The 18,397-nt window shown below is 38.8% G+C and overlaps 1 long non-coding RNA gene across 1 annotated transcript; it reads right to left on the minus strand.

The window, feature by feature from the left end:
• Positions 1–1,502: 1,502 nt before the first annotated feature.
• Positions 1,503–18,098, minus strand: LOC123949697. Its single transcript, XR_006820068.1, has 3 exons — positions 17,967–18,098; positions 6,477–6,685; positions 1,503–1,558 (listed from the first exon to the last, which is right to left on the minus strand). It is a non-coding gene; the product is annotated as an uncharacterized LOC123949697 (long non-coding RNA).
• Between the last annotated feature and the right edge of the window lie 299 nt (positions 18,099–18,397).

The raw sequence follows: 18,397 nt of genomic DNA on the forward strand, positions 1-18,397 counted from the left end.
AGGTCTGTGTAATTATGCTTTAATAATCTTTGCTATTGTGTTATTCAAAAATACTAATTTTACAGATCAAATTTATTTGTATTTCTGCTCCTTTTCCTTCTTTGACAATGTAGCTAAATTCTTCCTAATTTTAAAATAAAATATGGGTAAGCTCAGCTTTATAGTTTATACAAACACACACACAAACACACACACACATTTATGTGTGTATTTATTTTTTTATGCAAAATAAGGTCTATATGCTAGCATACCACAGCTTTCTCACATTCCTAGCTCAATTATACCCATGTGATTTTAAATTATGGAAATGACTGTCAATATGAAGAGGTCAATACCATTGAAAGAAGAATTTATTATCAACATTTCCTGAAAGAAGGGAGTCTGCCATGTCACACAGGGCCACAGGCACAGTACCAGATTCCGGTCAGGAGTTCTGGGCAGGAGCAAGAGGGAGGGGAAAGCCGAGGCCCGACATTTTACTGGGGTTTGTTCAGGAAAGGCAAGATAGAGCAGAGTGAACAGATTAGGATTGGCTCATTTGAATAATTCTGGCAGGCTTTGGGCTATGCGGTATTCTCCAATAGTCTGGTACTTTGGCCTGGGAGGATTTAGAGAAAATATTGGCTTTGGGAAATGGTTAGGAGCATAGACTGGGGATAGATTGGTTTGCGTATGAAAGGCTCTCTAGGGCGCCTTTTTGTTGTCTCAAAGAAATGGTTAGCCCCAGGAGGGGCAGTCTCTGCAATTCCTGAAAGATTTTTATGATGACATCATAACATATAAAAAATTTTTAAAACGTAATTATTACAATTTCATGTTAAACCTAATGGGCTTATAGGTTTAGTAAAATAAGAAAAAGAATTGTTGATATACAAATATTTGCCAAATATTGAAAAAGGTTATAAGAAGGACAAAGATTATAAAGATATTCTTTCTTTCTATCCCCACCATTTCTGAGATGAGTTCACGTGATTTAACTGTGATCGTCTTTCCCAACGGTGTTTATACAATCAATATGATCTGTGTTTTCAAGGTAATTCTATAACTGAACTCAAGGGGTTCACTTTTTGGAATGTATTGAATTGAACACACCCCAAGGATGTGTTGAAAGCAAAGAATTTTTCTTGCTTGTTAAGGAGACAGGGAGACAGCTCTCAAAGTGCTGTTTCCTGTAGTGTCCATACAAAAAGCTTTTACTTTTTGTAAAAACATGGGGACAGGGATGGGGACAGGGAACATGAATATACATTAAGGAACTTACACATATTCTATCACTTGAGCACTTGGATTCAACTGTGTATGCCTAGCTTATCAACATGCTAGTTCATACATCCTGTGTTCCAAAAATGGCAGAAAACTCCACCTACTAGGAGGAGATCCTAATATTATAATGAGTGAAAGGTAACTTTAGGACAATTTGGGCAGTTTTTGAGCAAGTCCTCAGCTGCAATCTGGGTAAACCTGGCTCATGTGATAGGATATCAGGTGAGACATACCTTGCAAGGGGCTCTCATGTGAAATGCTTAACAGGGCATATCCTTGGCTAGGACTGCTGGTTCTGCAAAACAAAACACATTCCTTCCCAGTTGTGTCCTTACCCCCCTCCCCCCCTTCTGATAGCTCTCAGCCCTCTGATTTAAGTAACTTCCCTTTGCATCCTAGTTAAAAATTCTGTCATGAAAGTCACTAAGTACTACTGTTGAGGCACAAACTTATAACTAGTTCTTCCTCATCATCAAAACACATGGTCTCAAAAGCTCAAGACTACAGAACAGAAAACTGCATTAATAATTTCCAACTCTGTAGATTACTAGAAATAAATTTCCAGAGAAAGCCCAAATCTGGAAAAGAAAACTCTAAAATAATGGCCAAATAGCCTTTAAAGCTGATTCACCAGAAGCATCTGACCACACCCATTTACATTTCTTTTTGTACCAGGAACTAAAAAATTAATAAGCCTGTGATGACTGATCTTTCATTAGATTTTATTCAGATTTCTTTTATTTTTAATTTTTTATTACATTATGTTAATCACTATACAGTGCACTGTTAGTTTTTGGTGTAGTATTTTATGATTTATTGTTTGGGAATAATACCCAGTGCTCCATGCAAGTATGTGCTCTTCTTAATACCCATCACTGGCTAATCCGTCTGCCACTCCCTTTCCCTCTTAATTATCCTTTCTCTAAAGCTTCCTGGGAATGTGAAATAAAGAGATTTTTTTCACCTTTTCTCTCCTATGTCCTCTAATGTTCTCAGCCTTTCAGAGCCAAGAGGATTTTCCTTTTCAATTAGATTGCCTTGCACTCATTCATTCATTCATTAATTCAGTCATTCACTTACTCAACATATAATTGGTAGCCACTAGGCCTTCGGTGCCATACTATAATTTAGGCCATTTTCAGTTTTCACACTGTGAATATTTCTAGAACATTTTGATAAAAGTTTAAAATTAGGCTGCAAGAATATAATAGTAGTTAAAGATACGTGCCTTAAATCCAAAGGAATCCCATGATCTAGTGGCTTTTTGACCTTGGGCAGATAAGTCATCTTCTACAAGTTTCAGTTTTACCATCTATAAAATGGAGAGAATAATAGTATATACATAAGATAAAGGTGGTTGTGAGAAATAGATGATTGGAAGAATGAAATATGCTCCCAGAACTGTCCCTGCCACTTTTTGTTCTGGATTTGCAGCATTGCCCACCCACATCCAACTCTAGAGCTTCTGTTCCCCAAGAGTGTTTGCAACACACCTTAAAGGGTAATATGCACATGCTATCCTCACACCCATGAGTAACAAAGTGATTTTTTACTCTTATAAAGTCTGGGTAATAAACAACTCCTAGAAAACGATGTATGAACCTCTGGTCTGACTAGGCATTACAGGCTGAGCTTCCAACTTGGACTCCATTCCCTCCATTACAGGAGTTTTTGTTAAAGCCAGACTATTTCATGTAGAAGTCTTCCTCTTGTGTTCAGTCTGTTTCCTTTTCAAGGATACCATTCTCCATCTTCTCTGTTTTTTAAAATTCTATCGAATTTTTCAGGGCCTGGTTTTAACATGACTTTTACATGAAGCCAGCTCTGTTTTCCTCACTTCTATCATGGCGCAGATCGACAAATTCTTATTAAGATTCCATATAACTTTGACCCTACAAGAATTCAGCATTTTTTATATCATGAATATCAAAATGTTAAATGGGGTTGTAAAAATTAACAAAAACATTTTTAAGATGGAGATGTTTGTACCTTTGTCAGATTATTTCTCTTAAAAGAGGGATGGAGAGGTGCCTGGGTGGCTCAGTCAGTTAACCATTTGATCTAAGGGTGCTGGGATCAAGCCTTGTGTCGGGCTCTACACTCAATGGGGAGTCGGCTTCTCCCTCTGCCCCTCCCCCCACTAATGCTTGCTTTCTCTCTCTCTCTCTCAAATAAATAAATAATAAAATAAAATAAAAAGAAAGATGGCAAAATATCTCAGATTCCTTAACAACAGGAAGCCAGCAACCCCCCCGAAAGTACTCAGCACTACCCATCTATAGGACTCCTGGAAGCAAAGACTTCTGCAAATTTTTTTGAAAGAAAAATAGGAGATTATCTTGGAAAAACTTAGCTCTTCAGAGTAAATTGGCCCCCATACGGCCTTTAAATCAAATACCATATCCTCCTTTGGAAGCACATCTGATATTTTCAATATTTTCCTTTCTTTTTTTTTTAAGATTGTATTTATTTATTTGACAGAGAGAAAGAGAGAAAAATACAAGCAAGGGGAGTGGCAGGCAGAGAGAGAGGGAGAAGCAGACTCCCTGCTGAGCAGGGAGCCTGAATGGGGCTCCCAGGACCCTGAGATCATGTCATGAGCCAAAGGCAGATGTTTAACCAACTAAGCAACCCAGACATCCCCAATAGTTTCAATATTTCCAACCTCATGATAAATCTATCTATTCAATATCACTTGAGCTCCCATTTCCTGAAAGGGGGCCTTGGTTACAATTGTGTTTTCTTTGAAGATTTATTTATTTGTTTGACAGACAGAGATCACAAGTAGGCAGAGAGGCAGGCAGAGAGAGGGGGGGAAGCAGGCTCCCCGCCAAGCAGAGATCCCGATGCGGGGCTCGATCCCAGGACCCTGGGACCATGACCTGAGCCGAAGGCAGAGGCTTTAACCCACTGAGCCACCCAGGTGCCCCGCAACTGTGTTTTCTAATCTACCTGCATTTTCTTTGTCTACATAATGTATAAAATGTTTATGTAATGTTGTATTTTGGAAAATATTTATTTCTACTATGAAAGATACAAAAATTGGATAGATAAATGAAACTCATGAGATGAGTTAAGCATAGATAGTAAATACATCAGTAATCCAAGGCATATGTCAAACAGGTAAGTTAAGTAGAGCATTTGTGTGTGAACATAGATAGGAAAGGATAGAAATACTCAATATTTAGGAGCTCTTAAGTCAGTCACCTAGTTGTAACACCTTTCAACCCATGTGTCCTCTACCAAAGAAACACAGGGAGGCCCTGTGACTATCCATCGGGCTAACAGGAGAGCCACAGCTGTACCGAGAAGTACTTGTCACTCTGTCTTTCTGCTAAAGTAAGTGTGTGTCATTGGCCTGAGTACCTTTTGTCCATAAGCTTCTTGCTTGAACCCCACCTGTGGTCCTCATGACTATACACCCAGTGGGGGAGGCTGATGAAGTACTGGGACAGACAAGACACATGAACACATGTGCGCTAGATTCAGGTGGTATGTCTTTCCACCCCACAGGCACACTCTCTTAAATGTGTTAAAGTTCTTCTTCCTCTTCTTCTCCTTGTTTCTCACTGTGTTTCAAATTCTTCAAATAAGCTTGTCCCTCTAGCATTTAAATTTTGCCTACAGGTTTTGTGCTCATGATCTTTAAGTAAGCTTGCCTGGTAGAGTTGATACAAGAGTCACCTTGAAAAAGCTCTTAGTGGCCAAAGCTAGAACAATTTGTACAAAAAATACGCAAAGTTGTGTTGTATCATAATCTAAGGTAAAAAAAAAATATCCATGTGTTCATATTGATATAAATAAATGACTGAATTTTTGAAAGGGAGAGAATAAATAAATCTCTTGTGCAGAATTCTAAATAATTTCTGTAGATATCAAGGTGTAAAGCATAACTCTCCATTCTTTAAGTGTGGATGTGGCTAGTGACTTAATCGGAGGGGGAGACAAACCATGAGAGACTGTGAACTCTGAGAAACAGAGTTTTTGAGGGGAGAGGGTGGGGGGTTGTGTGAGCCTGGTGGCAGGTATTATATAGGACAAGTATTACATGGAGCACGGGTGTGTTGCATAAACAATGTATTTTGGAACACTGAAAAAAATAAAATAAAATTTAAAAAAATTAAAAATAAAATAAAATAAAAACTATATTTATGAATCTTTCACAGATTCATAGGGGGTAGGGAGGAATAGAGTAACTTTATAGTGGAGAGACCTGCTAAGTACTATCTCAACCAATTGAGATATCATGATACCAGGGTAAAGTGCTATTTGTATCATATACAAATTGATGGTATATACCTTCGATGTATATCATACAAATGACACTTTACCCTGGTAGTCTTCTCCCCCAAACACAACTCCATTCTAACCAAGAGAAAAACATCAGACAAATCCAACTGAGGGATGCTCTACAAAATAACTGACCAGTACTCCTTAACATTGCCAATATCGGGGTGCCCTGGTGGCTCAGTAGGTTAAGTCTCTGCCTTCAGCTCAGGTCATGGTCTCAGAGTCCTGGGATCCAGCCCCGCATTGAGCTCTCTGCTCAGCAGGGAGCCTGCTTCCCCCTCTCTCTCTGCCTGCCTCTCTTCCTACTTGTGATCTCTCTCTCTCTCTCTCTCTCTCTGTCAAATAAATAAATAAAATCTTTTTTAAAATTTTAAAAATTGCCAATATCGTGAAAAACAAAGAAAGCCTGAGAAACTGTCACAACAAAGAACAGCCTGAGGAAACATGATGACTAAATGTAATGTGACATCCTGGAAAAGAAAAAGGCTATTAGGCAAAAACTAAGGAAATCTGATTAATATATGGAGTTTAGTTAAAATTCAGGTCTCAGTATTAGTTAATTTACCATAACAAGTGTACCATACCACACAACATAAAGTGTTAATAATAGGTGAAACTGGTTTGGGGGTATATCTCAGAGTTCTCCTTCACATTTTTTTAGAAATTTTCTATAAATATATTCTAAAATTAAAAGTTTACTAAAAAGCAAAACAAGACAAAGCCTGAGATTTTGAGAGACCAAGCTTTCTAGTAAGCAAAAGTTACTTTCAAATAATTTGTTTTTTACACTTCTTAATAAAAGTGGATTTAAAAAGGTTAATCATTTATATGCAAAGTGATATTTTCTGACTGGGTCAATTCACACATATCACTGACATAGAGAATGAATTAAGAAGTTAGGATAGAAGAAAGCATTTTCTCACTTGACAAATTATTTTCTGATGTCTGACGCCTTGTCGGCTCTCTCTACACAGCTGAGGAAGTGCAGAACTCTTGAATTCCAACAACCTTAATGCCAAGTCTATTCAGGGTAAGACATGGATGCAGAGAACAGACCCGAGGCTATGAAAGCTTTTCCCAGTTGCCAGCAGTAGAATGACACACTGGTCCTTTGGAGAACCGAATTTCAGCTCTGCAGACACAAAAGAAAATGATATTTTTAGAAGGATTATATATATGGTGTAAACAAGGTTAAAAGGTCAGAAAAATGACTGTACCTCTCTGCAGGAGTATATGTGTTTATTTGCACCTTGGTTTCTATGTAATCACTTACTGCTAATGGGGAGAATAGTGTTATTATTAGTCATATAGTTTTTGTCATTTTTCCATCAAGGTAAGAGTATGTAGTGGAAATAAAGTGTTGCTAAATCATGAATCATTTATGTACTACCTTGTGCTAAACAAGATTTGATGCAGTACACCAGATGCACTGGGTCACCTAAGCACATTCCTTATATTGCGCACATGTGGGCTTGAGCAACCCAGATCCATAACAAGTAGCCCCAGTAAAGCTAGCTAATGTAACAGGAATTTGTGTTGGCATTGCTATGAAATTGCTGCTAAGGTCCCACATTCTAAGTTCAGACCATTGTCTCGGCTAGTCTTTGTCTCACGGTGATTACCGAGACGGTCAAAGAACAGGTTGCACTGCCAGTCACCCTCTCAAATAATCTCTTCCTACCATCCTCGGTCTACAGGGAGATCCAAATTAGGGACCACATTGTTGCTGAAAAGGTGCTGTTCTTGTTCTTTTCCAAGGGTGCTTCCCTCCCTTTAGATAAGGGAAGAGGGCTTCAGGGAGTCAGTTGTAAAAACTGAAGGCTTGTACAAAAAGAGGACACCAGCATTTTGTTCTCTGGTTGGATGTCTACTTACCATAGACTTGGAAAATTTCCCCTAGGCTACTGTAGCAATGTAAAAGAAAATTGAGAGACAAGGTGGTGGAGAAATGCCAACCACCCACTTCTTAGTTCTGAAGAGACATGGAATGGATCCCCAAGTGTCTGGAGTTCTAAAAGGTAGACACAGAGAAGTAGATATTTTGCAACTATAGGCTTGTCAAGACCACCTGGTACATCAAAGAACTCAGCATGATGTCCCTAGGAGATCAGAACAAAGCTGTTCAAGGTCTGCAAAGCCCAGAAGAATTGCAGGGACTGGCCTATCATGATGGGGACACGTTGGTACATCACACAACCTAACTACATCCACAGATAATGAATTTCAACAGCAGTTCCCACCAACCAAATTGAGGACCATATCCTGCTCTCTTTAAACTTTTTCTCTCCCTTTTCCACTTCCCTAAGGGAACAAAAGGAAGTAAATCACCTATGGTTCTGGTCTGCCTGAAGGAGCGATGGAGGGCTTTGAAGTTAGGAGAAAGACAGAGACAGAGGGAGAGAGAGAAACCAGAGGATTTAATCTTAGTAGAATGAGTATTCCAATATCTGACACTGAATGTTAATATAACCAAGGTGGCATTAAAGAAGTCACTTTCCAAGTGGGAGTGGTGGGTTTATAGGTTTAATTTTACCCATTTGGGGTACAGGTTTTAGATAAAAAGCACTTTATGTTTATATCCCACCACATTGAGACTCCTTGATATGTAAGTAGCACCAACAAGAATATAATGCCCATCTACATGCATTGACAATTTTCAAAAGACCTTTTTGACAAAGATAAGAAATGGTAGCTATACCGATTTCCCTCTTCTCACACCACAGATAGAAAATATTACTATCTTTAAAATTGGTTAATCTTATCTAAGGTACTGCAAAGCTAATATCATTTCACTTACTAATGTGACCATAATACTTATGGGGAAAGATGCATTTATCTATTTTGATTTTCTTTACAAAGTATGACGGAGAATATTCTTTAAGCCTTTTTTTCTTTAAAAATACACAGCTCCTTGACATGACAGAACTATAAATTGAATTGTGTTAGTTATCATTGGCCTTGTGAGATATCTGGAAATCTTATATTACATCAGATCATTGTCACTTCCAGTTCACTGTAATTCCAGAATAGGGAAGAGACTGATATGTCTTATTAACTGCTGTTATAAGGTGACAAATATGTAGAATATAAAATTCTCAAAGGAGGTGTGACTTTTAGAGAAACTGAAGACTTGAGAATACATGACACCAAATATTCAGATAAAAACAGAGTAATCCCCTGAGATACCTGTTTGTTTACAGGCATCTGGATGTTTGATAGTATGTAGACAAAACATGTGAATGACTGCCTAAATTCAGTACCCTTTATCTAAACATTGTGTGTTGTTTGGAAACAGCAAAAAACCTACAGTATTAAGATACAAAATGAGAATATGACATCTGGCTTCTTGAACAGTCACTCAACAGTCAGCCACTTTTAACAGACATTTTTTTTTTTTTGGTTTCCTATACATTTATTTATTTATTTTTTCGGTGTAACAGTATTCATTGTTTTTGCACAACACCCAGTGCTCCATGCAATACGTGCCCTCCCTATTACCCACCACCTGGTTCCCCCAACCTCCCACTCCCACCCCTTCATAAGTTGGTTTTCAGAGTCCATAGTCTCTTATGGTTCACCTCCCCTTCCAATTTCCCTCAACTTCCTTCTCCTCTTCATCTCCCAATGTCCTCCATGTCATTTGTTATGCTCCACAAATAAGTGAAACCATATGATACTTGACTTTCTCTGCTTGACTTATTTCACTCAGCATAATCACTTCCAGTCCCGTCCATGTTGCTACAAAAGTTGGGTATTCATCCTTTCTTTTTGTTTTTTTAATAAACATATAATGTATTTTTATCCCCAGGGGTAGAGGTCTGTGAATCACCAGGTTTACACAATTCACAGAACTCACGATAGCACATACCCACCCCAATGTCCATAACCCCCTCCCCCACTCCCAATCCCATCTCCCCCCAGCAACCCCCAGTTTGTTTTGTGAGATTAAGAGTCATTTATGGTTTGTCTCCCTCCCAATCCCATCTTGTTTCATTTATTCTTCTCCTATCCCCCTAATCCCCCATGTTGCATCTCCACGTCCTCATATCAGGGAGATCATATGATAGTTGTCTTTCTCTATCTTTGACTTATTTCACTAAACATGATACCCTCTAGTTCCATCCACGTCGTCGCAAATGGCAAGATTTCATTTCTTTTGATTGCTGCATAGTATTCCATTGTGTATATATACCACTTTTTCTTTATCCATTCATCTGTTGATGGACATCTAGGTTCTTTCCATAGTTTGGCTATTGTGGACATTGCTGCTATAAACATTCAGGTACACGTGCCCCTTTGGATAACTATGTTTGTATTGTTAGTGTAAATACCAAGTAGTGCAATTGCTGGGTCATAGGGTAGTTCTATTTTCAACATTTTAAGGAACCTCCATGCTGTTTTCCAGAGTGGTTGCACCAGCTTGCGTTCCCAACAACAGTGTAGGAGGGTTCCCCTTTCTCCACATCTTCGCCAGCAACTCTCATTTCCTGACTTGTTAATTTTAGCCTTTCTGACTGGTATGAGGTGATATCCCATTGTGGTTTTGATTTGTATTTCCCTGATGCCGAGTGACGTGGAGCACTTTTTCATGTGTCTGTTGGCCATCTGGATGTCTTCTTTGCAGAAATGTCTGTTCATGTCCTCTGCCCATTTCTTGATTGGATTGTTTGTTCTTTGGGTGTTGAGTTTGCGAAGTTCCTTATAGATTTTAGACACTAGCCCTTTATCTGATATGTCGTTTGCAAATATCTTCTCCCATTCTGTCAGTTGTCTTTTGGTTTTGTTAACTGTTTGCTTTGCTGTGCAAAAGCTTTTGATCTTGATGAAATCCCAATAGTTCATTTTTGCCCTTGCTTCCCTTGCCTTTGCCGATGTTCCTAGGAAGATGTTGCTGTGGCTGAGGTCGAAGAGGGTGCTGCCTGTGTTCTCTTCAAGGATTTTGATGGATTCCTTTCTCACATTGAGGTCTTTCATCCATTTGGAGTCTATTTTCATGTGTGGTGTAAGGAAATGGTCCAATTTCATTTTTCTGCATGTGGCTGTCCAATTTTCCCAACACCATTTATTGAAGAGGCTGTCTTTTTTCCATTGGACATTCTTTCCTGCTTTGTCAAAGATTAGTTGACCATAAAGTTGAGGGTCTATTTCTGCGCTCTCTATTCTGTTCCATTGATCTATGTGTCTGTTTTTGTGCCAGTACCATGCGTCTTGATGATGACAGCTTTGTAATAGAGCTTGAATTCCGGAATTGTGATGCCACCAACTTTGGCTTTCTTTTTCAATATTCCTTTGGCTATTCAAGGTCTTTTCTGATTCCATATAAATTTTAGGATTATTTATGCCATTTCTTTGAAAAAAATGGATGGTATTTTGATAGGGATTGCAGTAAATGTGTAGATTGCTTTAGGTAGCATAGACATTTTCACAATATTTACTCTTCCAATCCAGGAGCATGGAACATTTTTCCATTTCTTTGTGTCTTCCTCAATTTCTTTCATGAGTACTTTATAGTTTTCTGCATACAGTTTCTTAGCCTCTTTGGTTAGGTTTATTCAGGATTGACTCCTTAATTTCTATTTCTTCTGTCTTGTTGTTGGTGTACAGAAATGCAATTGATTTCTGTGCATTGATTTTATATCCTGACACTTTTCTGAATTCCTGTACAAGTTCTAGCAGTTTTGGAGTGGAGTCTTTTGGGTTTTCCACATATAGTATCATATCATCTGCGAAGAGTGATAGTTTGACTTCTTCTTTGCTGATTTGGATGCCTTTAATTTCTTTTTGTTGTCTGATTGCTGAGGCTAGGACTTCTAGTACTATGTTGAATAGCAGTGGTGATAATGGACATCCCTGCAGTGTTCCTGACCTTAACGGAAAAGATTTCAGTTTTTCTCCATTGAGAATGATATTTGTGGAGGGTTTTTCATAGATGGCTTTGATAGTATTGAGGTATGTGCCCACTATCCCTACACTTTGAAGAGTTTTGATCAGGAAGGGATGCTGTACTTTGTCAAATGCTTTTTTACCATCTATTGAGAGTATCATATGGTTCTTGTTCTTTCTTTTATTAATGTGTTCTATCACATTGATTGATTTGCGGATGTTGAACCAACCCTGCAGCCCTGGAATAAATCCCACTCGATCATGGTGAATAATCCTTTTAAGGCACTGTTGAATCCCATTGCCTAGTATTTTGGTGAGAATTTTTGCATCTGTGTTCATCAAGGATATTGGTCTGTAGTTCTCTTTTTTGGTGGGATCCTTGTCTGGTTTGGGGATCAAGGTGATCCTGGCCTCCTAAAATGAGTCTGGACGTTCTCCTTCCCTTTGTATTTTTTGGAACAGTTTCAGGAGAATAGGAATTAGTTCTTCTTGAAATGTTTGGTAGAATTCCCCTGGGAAGCCGTCTGGCCCTAGGCTTTTGTTTGTTTGGAGATTTTTGATGACTGTTTCAATCTCCTTACTGGTTATGGGCCTGTTCAGGTTTTCTATTTCTTTCTGGTTCAGTTGTGGTAGTTTATATGTCTTTAGGAATGCATCCATTTCTTCCAGATTGTCAAATTTGTTGGCTTAGAGCTGCTCATAATATGTTCTTATAATTGTTTGTATTTCTTTGGTGTTAGTTGTGATCTCTCCTCTTTCATTCATGATTTTATTTATTTGGGTCCTTTCTCTTTTCTTTTTGATAAGTTTGGCCAGGGGTTTATCAATCTTATTGATTCTTTCAAAGAACCAGCTCCTAGTTTCATTGATTTTTTTTCTATTTTTTTTTGGTTTCTATTTCATTGATTTCTGCTCTGATCTTTATGATTTCTCTTCTCCTGCTAGGTTTAGGGTTTCTTTCTTGTTCTTTCTCCAGCTCTTTTACGTGTAGGGTAGGGTTGTGTACTTGAGACCTTTCTTCTTTCTTTTTTTTTTAAAGATTTTATTTTATTTATTTGACAGAGAGAGAGAGATCACAAGTAGGCAGAGAGGCAGGCAGAGAGAGAGGAGGAAGCAGGCTCCCTGCGGAGCAGAGAGCCCAATGTGGGGCTCGATCCCAGGACCCTGAGATCATGACCTGAGCTGAAGGCAGCAGCTTAATCCACTGAGCCACCCAGGCGCCCCATAGACCTTTCTTGTTTCTTGAGAAAGGCTTGTACCACTATATATTTTCCTCTCAGGACTGCCTTTGCTGTGTCCCACAGATTTTGAACCGTTGTGTTTCCATTATCATTTGTTTCCATGAATTTTTTCAATTCTTCTTTAATTTCCTGGCTGACCCATTCATTCTTTAGAAGGATGCTGTTTAGTCTCCATGTATTTGGGTTCTTTCCAGCTTTCCTCTTGTGATTGAGTTCTAGCTTCAGAGCATTGTGGTCTGAAAATATGCAGGGAATGATCCTAATCTTTTGATACTGTTTGAGACCTGATTTGTGACCCAGGATGTGATCTATTCTGGAGAAGGTTCCATGTGCACTAGAGAAGAATGTGTATTCTGTTGCTTTGGGATGAAATGTTCTGAATATATCTGTGATGTCCATCTGGTCCAGTGTGTCATTTAAGGCCTTTATTTCCTTGTTGATCTTTTGCTTGGATGATCTGTCCATTTCAGTGAGGGGAGTGTTCAAGTCCCCTACTATTATTGTATTATTATTGATGTGTTTCTTTGATTTTGTTATCAATTGGTTGATATAGTTGGCTGCTCCCACATTAGGGGCATAGATATTTAAAATTGTTAGATCTTCTTGTTGGACAGACCCTTTGAGTAGGATATAGTGTCCTTCCTCATCTCTTATTATAGTCTTTGGCTTAAAATCTAATTGATCTGATACAAGGATTGCCACTCCAGCTTTCTTCTGTTGCCCATTAGCATTGTAAATTGTTTTTCACCCCCTCACTTTAAATCTGGAGGTGTCTTCGTGTCTAAAATGAGTTTCTTGTGGACAACATATTGATGGGCTTTGTTTTTTTATCCATTCCGATACCCTGTGTCTTTTGATTGGGGCATTTAACCCATTAACATTAAGGGGAACTATTGAGAGATATGAATTTAGTGCCATTATTAGCCTGTAAGGTGACTGTTACTGTATATTGTCTCTGTACCTTTCTGATCTACTACTTTTAGGCTTTCTCTTTGCTTTGAGGACCCCTTTCAATATTTCCTGTAGAGCTGGTTTGGTGTTTGCAAATTCTTTCAGTTTTTGTTTGTCCTGGAAGCTTTTTATTTCTCCTTCTATTTTCAATGATAGCCTAGCTGGATAGAGTATTCTTGGTTGCATGTTTTTCTCATTTAGTGCTCTGAATATATCATGCCAGCTCTTTCTGGCCTGCCAGGTCTCTGTGGATAAGTCTGCTGCCAATCTAATATCTTTACCATTCTATGTTACAGACTTCTTTTCCCGGGCTGCTTTCAGGATTTTCTCTTTGTCACTAAGACTTGTAAATTTTACTATTAGGTGACGGGGTGTAGACCTATTCTTGTTGACTTTGAGGGGGGTTCTCTGCACCTCCTGGATTTTGATGCTTGTTCCCTTTGCCATATTAGGAAAATTCTCTCCAATAATTCTCTCCAATAGACCTTCTGCTCCCCTCTCTCTTTCTTCTTCTTCTGGAATCCCAATTATTCTAATGTTGTTTCGTCTTATGGTGTCACTTATCTCTCAAATTCTCCCGTCGTGGTCCAGTAGCTGTTTGTCCCTCTTTTGCTTGGCTTCTTTATTCTCTGTCATTTGGTCTTCTAGATCACTAATTCTTTCTTCTGCCTCATTGATCCTAGCAGTGAGAGCCTCCATTTTTGATTGCACCTCATTAATAGCTTTTTTTATTTCAACTTGGTTAGATTTTAGTTCTTTAATTTCTCCAGAAAGGGCTTTTATAGCTCCAGAGAGGGTTTCTCTAATATCTTCCATGCCTTTTTCGAGCCCGGCTAGAATGTTCAGAATCGTCATTCTGAACTCTTGATCTGACATATTACCAATGTCTGTGTTGATTAGGTCCCTAGCCTTCAGTACTGCCTCTTGTTCTTTTGTTTGTGGTGATTTTTTCTGCCTTGTCATTTTGTCCATATAAGAGGATATGAAGAATCAAATAAAATACTAAAAGGGTGGTAAAGACCCCAGAATAATGCGCTGTAACCAAATCAGAAGAGACCCCAAATTGGGGGTGGGGGGAGAATGGGGATAAAAAGAGGTTCAGAAAAAAAAAGAAAAAAATTTAAAGAATAAAACAAAAAAAGCAAAAATATAAAAAAGAAAGAAAAATATATATTTTAGATAAACTAGTCAAAAAACGTTAAAAAAGGGTAAAAGTTTTTAAAAATTTAGCAGAAGAAGAAAAAGGAAAGAAAGAAAAAAAATTGAAAAAAAAATTTAATTAACCACAAGACTAAAGAATCATGGGGAGAAAGCCATGAGTTCTGTGCTTTGCTTTCTCCTCCTCTGGAATTCCGATGCTGTCTTAAGTATTGAACCTGCTTTCCTTGATAGATGAACTTCGTCCTGACTGGATATTTTGTTGATCTTCTGGGGGAGGGGCCCGTTGTAGTGACTCTCAAGTGTCTTTGCCCGAGGCGGGATTGCACCGCCGTTACCGGGGGCCAGACTAAGTAATCCGCTCAGGTTCACTTTTGGGAGCTTCTGTTCCCTGAACGCTTTCCGTAGAATTCTGGAGGATGGGAATGAAAATGGCGGCCTCCTAGGCTCTGGCCCGGAGGAGCCGAGAGCCCGGGGCCCCATTCCTTAGTGCTCCCCCAGAGGACAGCACCCAATCACTCCCGTATCCCCAGCCTCCAGCCATGCTCCGAGCTCAAGGTAACCCCGAGTTTGCAACTGGTTCAAAGTAACCCCAAGCTGAGAGTTCAGTCCTCGGCTCTGCCTCTGTAGCCAGTTTCTCCATTCTAACACCTGCGAGCTCTGCGACACTCCGACACCCCCGATCCTTCTGTGTCCCTAACGGACCTGGGGCCACACTGACTCTGCTTGGGCTTCACCCTGGTTTAGCCTCTGGAGCAATGTCGCTTAGTGGAACAGACTTTTAAAAGTCCTGATTTTGTGCTCCGTTGCTCCACTGCTTGCCGGGAGCCGGCCCCTCCCCCTGCGGTCTATCTTTCCATTGTTTTAGATTCATTTCTCCCCCAGTCCTACCTTTCAGAAAGTGGTTGATTTTCTGTTTCTAGAATTGCTGTTCTTCTTCTCTTTTATCTCCCATTGGATTTGTAGGTGTTTGCAATATTTAGATAAGCTATCAAGCTGATCTCCTGCTACCTGATGTAGTCTCAGCCTGCTACTTCTCTGCCATCTTGACTCCTACTCCCAGACAAATTTTAAAATTGGTCTGAATAGCTTATGGCTTAGAATGGAGTTCCAGAAATGTGAAAAAAATACCTATTATATTTTCTATCTTGCAACTTTATAACATGACATTTATTTTGTATTGCTGCTTTTAAAACAACTTTCTGTATTAATCTAAGATCAATATATTTCCATAGAATTTCCACCAAAAATAACATTTTTGTGACTTCACTTAGCAAAACCTTATGAATAAATGAGATATGTTAGCATCAATAAAATGAAGTAATAACAGGAATGTATTTCATGAAGTTGGTGGAAAAAAATATATCAGTTGGTATATGAACTTTCAAAGTGGAGTAACACATTTAAAATTAATAAAATTGGTGACTGATTAAAGAATACTAATATTTCCAATCAGAGCAGTGATAAGGTGTCCAAAGATTTACCTAATGTGAGTTGTCAAAGAAAAAAAAGCAAAACTGAAAATGAAACTAATATTTTAAAATATAATTCAAGAAAGCTCCCTGAGAGAAAAAAAAAAACTTAAATATATATTCTGAAAGACAGGGGAAAATCATGTACCTGGGAAAATATGTCAATTAACTCTGAGATATTGCATAATACATCTATAAGACTTTTAAAATTTTAAAAAAGGTGGGTTCTCTGTTCTAGTCCAAAAGACTAACTAGCAAGAGGAAAAAAAATTACATTGACAACAGACTTCTAGACAGGAAAAACATAACAATAGTACAACAGTATTTTTAAGAAACTAAAATAGAAAATATGAACCAGAGATCTTATATCCAACCAAGCTCTCCATTAACTATCAAGGCAATAGAAAACCAGTATTTAGCATGTAAGAACTCAAGAATTCAGGGACTATTGTACACATGAACCCTTCCTGAGATATGTATAGAGTATCAAGTTTCTTCTATCCAAGATAATTAAAAACTTGAGGAAACATCAATCTAAGAGTTAACAAAGGCAGGGTAAAGAAACAAAAACTATGTAAATGTTAAATGCTGTAACAAAGCAGAAATAACAAAGCTTAAAAAAAAACATACAAGAAAAAAGGGGAAAGAGAATGTTTTTGATCGTTACCTAGGGAATAGGTGGAAGTCAAAGCATAGCTCTAAAACTCATCAAATTAAATAATTAAAAGAAAAGGGAGACAGAGAATGGAGTAAAAAAACTTATTAGCCAAAAGATAACCATTAGGATTAAAATATAAGTGTTCCTTAATAATAGGGAAAATAGTAAGTGAATTAATTTTCAAAAAAGAAAGGGATGCCTGGGTGTCTCAGTCATTAAGTGTCTGCTTTCAGCTTGGGTCATGATCCCAGGGTTCTGGGATCAAGCCCTGTATCAGGCTCCCTATTAGTGGGAGCCCTGCTTCTTCCTCTCCCACTCCACCTGCTTGTGTTCCCTCTCTCGCTGTGTCTCTCTCTGTCAAAATAAATAAAATCTTTAAAAGAAGATAAAAGAAAAAGAAAACAACTTCCAGGGCGGATAACCAAGTAAGAGGAGGATCCCAAATTCACCCTGTGCTATGGATATACCTAGATGACACTCACATCAGTGTAAGTAGCCCAGAAAATAACCAAAAGGCTCTCAGAACAGACTGTCCACAGTTAACCATAAGGAAGAAGCAACATCAAAAAGGGTAAGATGAAGATGCAGTTGGAACCAAACCAACCCAAAAGACTAACCATGGGAGGGAAGGACTCCACAAGCACAGAGAAAGAAGAGGATCAGACCCTACAAAAAGCACCGCAGGCATGGGGGATCTGCAGTGGGAAGAAAAATCCCTATAACGATCAGCTTTGAAACCAGAAGGGCTTAACTTTGAAAGTTTTTACAATCAGTGGGGCTTACCACCTGTAACTTCAAAATCAACAGCTCTACTCTGGGAGAGCTAGAGAGCAATAGAGTTCCTATGCTTAGAGAAACAGCATAACAACCAACCAAGCTGAGATACCTCATAGAGGCAGCAGTTTGAAAAATGTGTGGAGTATACATAAAGGAGATTCAATTACTAGTCTCAGAACAAGTGCAGGAAGACCCACCCTCAGAAATTCTCCAAAGTGGTTCCAGGTCACCTCCCACAGCAAATCCATGCACACTTTGCTAACATCTGCATACCTGTCCATTACATTCTGCTACAGGCCACATCCTCCAACCCATTCTTGTCAGGAGTCCATCCAAAGTGACACCACAAGCATGGTATTGTGCAAACTGCCTCAACAGGGGCCAGCACCACTCCAGAGTGACTCATGCCCTGTGAAGAAGGGAAGATAATCACACACACTAGGTCAACTGCAACCCCAGCAGTGGGTGGGGGATGGCGGAAAACATCTGGCTTGACCGATGTTCTAAGAGAACAACACAGTGAAAGTGTTCTGTAGTTTGATGCAACTGCAGCTCTAGTAAAGACCTGATCTGACCCAACTCAATTCCAACGTGGCCCTAGAATTGCCCATTAACAACACAGGGACAAAACCATGTTCACACAAACAGAGTTCTTGCAGATAACTGGATTGAAAAGAAATGTGGCTCAATCACAACTGTAGGGT

Source organism: Meles meles, chromosome 1 (assembly GCF_922984935.1).
Source record: "Meles meles chromosome 1, mMelMel3.1 paternal haplotype, whole genome shotgun sequence".
NCBI classification, from domain to species: domain Eukaryota; kingdom Metazoa; phylum Chordata; class Mammalia; order Carnivora; family Mustelidae; genus Meles; species Meles meles.